The sequence below is a fragment of the Lissotriton vulgaris genome, chromosome 8 (assembly GCF_964263255.1).
Source record: "Lissotriton vulgaris chromosome 8, aLisVul1.2, whole genome shotgun sequence".
NCBI classification, from domain to species: Eukaryota; Metazoa; Chordata; class Amphibia; order Caudata; family Salamandridae; genus Lissotriton; species Lissotriton vulgaris.
In genome coordinates, this window is record NC_141696.1 from 138,446,367 (window position 1) to 138,451,140 (window position 4,774).

A 4,774-nucleotide genomic window follows, 5' to 3' on the forward strand; every position below is an offset into this window, starting at 1 on the left:
TTGATGCCCGAACTGTCATAAGGGAATCGTGTGTCTTTGTGGAAATGTTTGCATGTGGTACCTTTCATTCGGACCAGGGTGCTATGATGTCTATGGGGGTGCAGGTCAAATTTTCCTCTCCATACAGGCCTGAGGGCAATAGTGTTGTGGAGTGGATGAACCGTGACCTAAAGCAATCCTTGACAGCTAGGGTTTTAGGTACTGGCAGGAACCGGCTGGCCCATCTCTATAGCGTTCAGCGTGCACCTAATAATCTCCCTAAAAGGTCTCTGGGTGGGCGGACCCCATACGAAAAGCTCTTTGGCATAAAAATGTTTGTTCTGGACCTTGAGGGTCTAGACCTGGCGGGGTGTGCCGCACCCTTTGACGTAGATGATCATTCTGCTGTATTACAGAATCTACAAAAGACCAGAAACAGTCTTGCAAAGGAACATTTGCTCTCCGTTTTTTGATGCTGCTCTTCAGATCTTGGTAGTTGGCTGGCTACCCTGAGTCGGTGACCTGGTCCGTTAGAAGTTGGAGAACAAGAAGGAGTTTGGCCCCTCATATTGTGCACCAGTTCCTGTGCTTGGAGTGCAGGATACAAGAACAGTCATTTTACCTCCACTTCCTGGTCGCAAGGAAAACAGGTACATATCTATTGACAATGTCAAACTACAACGAGTGGCCTATTCTTCTTAGTATGCCTCAAGCCGTCTCTTGTCCAGCAATGCTGGGAAATTCTGTTTTGGCTCCGGCGATTACCAACAGGCCTGACGTTGCCATCGAGCTGTCTGCAGTTACTAATCATTTATTGATTCTACCGGCTGGTGAGACCCTTGATGATACTGAGTATACTTACCCCACAGATATGTCGTTGCCTGGTGTACTCACAGATACTGTTATCAGTCACGTTTTTTATTTGACACTGACTTTACAACATCTAAGTCCCCATCAAATGTTTTTATTTTTGCTGTTTGGTTTAAAAGACATTTTTTGACCCCCCCCCTTTGGAATTATATTTGGCTGGTGCTTTTTTCAATTTTTCTATTCATGTCAGTTGGATTTGTAGTCATGTTTTTCCGTCTTATTAAAGAACATTATGTAAATGAAAGATCTACAATTCGGTTAATTGATGGACCTTTGGCACCTCACTCCTCATCACACAGAATGAAGAGGGACCAGACTTTGATTAACACCACAGCTTGGAATTTATTAGATGGGATTGTGTGGGATGCTGTTAAATTTCGGATACATGGCCCTACAGAGGTTATAAATGTCCCCAATGTACTTCGTGTTTCAATGGGGGGTGTTGTAAAACAAAACATACGCTCTGATGATTGGGATGTCCAAGCCATTGAGGCTCTGTTTTCTGATTTGAAATATTATGCTGCCTTTGATGCTGAGGATTTGTACTTAGACTCAGCTAATTATGCAGACTTATTTTGCTACCAACCCTATGGCAATAATGTTTTGCATAGAGCCAACACATTTAGAAATGTGGTAAATTACAAACAATGGGAACACTGTCCTGCTCCGGATGTATGTCAGTACAACGCGATCTTTTAGATCGCGGTACTTGACATCGCAGGTTTTACAACGCAAGTCGTTACAACGACTTGCGTTGGAGGGCGCGGATTTCGGAAATTTTTAATTTTATATTCCAACACCAGTCCCTGTAACAGTAGGGAAGGTGTTGGACTATAAAATTAAAACATTCCTTATCCCACAGCGCCATCCAGCGCAAGTCGTAGTAACGACTTGCGTTGTAACAGCTTCGGGGAAAAGGTTGTGCGGTGTAAACACCGCGTTGTAAACAACGTTCTCCTCCTGCTCCCGTTGAAGGCAGCTCGAAAACTCTTTTGAAAAAGTTTACTTATTTTACTGATTTTAATCAAACAAATCCTGATTCATTTTATTTCAAGATAACTGCTAAGTCCTCTTCCAAAGTTAGACTCTCACACACTAAATTATTGTATTCGAAGTCCTTTATCTGGACCAATCCAATCTGGCCAACTATCACCAGATCTCATTTCACCCTTGGCTGAATACGCTGATTGAGAAACAAATTAGTACCGCACTTGTTGATTATCTGGAATCCAACAACCTGCTACATGATTCTCAAACAGGCTTTCGTCCACAGCTTGGGACTAGCAGTAACGGAGGAGGCAAGGAGGTTATTGGACCAGGGAGGGACAGTGGCAATCATCCTCCTGGATCTCAGTGCCACTTTTGACACTGTTATCCATAACATCCGGTCTCACCGACTCAAAAACATGGGAGTGACAGGCACAGCAGTAATCTGGTTTCAGTCTTTCCTCAGTGACCGCTTCTTCCAAGTCTTTAAAGGAGATGTGGTGTCCTCCCTGTTGCCTCTTAGCTGTGGGGTTCCTTAGGGCTCCGCCCTGAGCCCTACCCTATTTAATATCTACCTGAGTCCTCTGGCGGAGATTGTCCATCCATTTGGCATTAAGATCATCACCTATGCAGACAACACTCAGCTCGTAGTAGCATTAAATCACTCCGAGGGGTCGTCTAGTACCCTAGGCCCTTGCCTAGAGGCGGTGGCTGAATGGATGGAAATCTCATGACTTAAGCTCAACAGGGACGATACGGAGATTATGTTCCTGGGCAACCCTCCTCCATCCATCTCTGCTCTCCTGTGGCCGGTATGTCTTGGCCCTGCCCCACCTCCAAAGGCACAGATCAAGAGCCTTGGCATGTGGCTTGACAGTTCCCTTCATTTTAACCACCAGGCCACCAAGCTCTCAGCCACCTGTTATGGCCTGATGAGAATGCTGCGGAAAATCATCTCCCTCTTTCCCTTCCAGGCAAGGAGGATTTTGGTACATGCCCTCATACTCTCCTGCCTTGATTATGGGAATGCCCTATACCTGGGAGCTCCCCAATTTACTGTTCATAACATGCAAATGATTCAGAACTGTACAGCCAGTCAACTTCTACAGATTACCCGGTGGAAATCTGCAAAACAAGCACTGAGGAGCCTTCACTGGCTCCCAATTTCAGCCCGGATACAGTTTAAAGCCATGAGCCTGGCTCACAGAGCCATTCGGAAGACTGGCCCGGTCATCACCCACTCCCTTGTTAGTCCCCATTTTCCCTCCAGAACCCTTCGCTCCAGCTCCTCATTTCTGGCCACTCCAAAGAAAATACGAAAAGCTAGATGGGGCGGATGCTCCTTTTTGTTTAACGCTGCAAAACTCTGGAATACTCTGCCTGTCACTTTACGGAAGGGAAAAAACCTGCTGGCCTTCCGTAAACTCTTAAAAACCCACCTCCTCAAGACATCGCTTTAACGTCATTGCTCTTTTGCTTGTTCTGTCTACAGCGCTGGGAGACCTCAGGGTAGCCATGCGCTATACAAGTACAATTTCATTCATTCATCCCCATTTTGAAAGTGCTCATTCTGTTACTACCTATTCAGTAGGCAAATTATGTCAGAACTGGCTAAAACATTCCACTTTAGCGTCAGTTAAGCTCCATTTCCCCAAATTTACCGACAATGTTGATTTGAATGATTTTGTTAAAGGCCCTTCAAAAGGCAATGTCAAAAACATGGGTATACGCTGTTTACAACAAAGTTTGGAAACTGTCTCAAATCGAAGCTACTTCTAGGTTAAGGGCTATTGATGAAGCTAATTTCGAAAAAAAGTGCTTGCAGTTGTTGACAATAGCATTAATACAATTTCTTTCCGAATTTATACATTGGATAATATTGTTTTATCTGTTGCTGAAATTGTGCTGGATGAAGTGTATGTTTTGTACCATGGTCAAAATCAATTACGTTCCATTATGCAGTTTGCGTGGACTTTGCAAACTTTAACAGCTAGTAAAGTTCCATGGGACTACATGAACACGTCATCTCTATTTTTAATGTTTAATTTTACTGAAAAACAACAATTTATGTCTATGAATGATGCTGCATATGGAGTAGTTTCTTTTCTGTAACTCCGGTTCTGTGGTAGGGGTATCTCTGTTATAGTCATAATCTAGTGAATAGTCCCGCCCATGTGCGTGGACCCCAGAGCAATCAAAAATAATCTCTTAAAGTGTCGAGAAAATGCAGAACTGCACAGACACTTAAGAGAGAATTTAAAGACATATAATGCAGCCTATAACAGGCTACACTGTCCAGTACTTCAGCTAGAAATTCCACCAAAAATCCACAAAACAGCAAAGCCTGTCCAGATTTCCCTTGCCTTCAGCAAAAAACCCTCTGGATGATAGAGAGGAAGACATGGACAGACAAGCCCCATAGGCTGCCATTATGTGGCTCAGAATAGGATACTGTGCCTTTAAGAGAACTTTCCAGAACTTCACAGTATCCCAGAATGCCCTGCAGGTCTCTCATACTTTCAGTTCTTTTTGAAGGCGTAACACGCCAGACCTGTAGCATTTCTCACATGAATATCACTCTCTCTCTCTCCACCGGGGAGGAGGGCGGGCGCTTATGACTATAACAGAGATACCCCTACTACAGAACTGGAGTTACAGAAAAGAAACTACTCCTTCTGTAGTAGGGGATGTTATGTTATGTTATGTTAAATTAAATGTATTAAGCGCACGTACGCCCGTAGGCTTCATGGCGCTGTGGAAGACTGGCAAAACATAACATGTAACAGAAAGAAACGGAGTTAACTAAGGGTAAGCTTGCTTAAAGAGCCAAGTTTTAAAAGCCTGTCTAAAGGCTAACAGATCTTCATGAAGCCTTAGCGTCAGTGGCAGAGAGTTCCACAGGGAGGAGGCCAAGAAGTGGAAAGATCCGCCTCCTTGG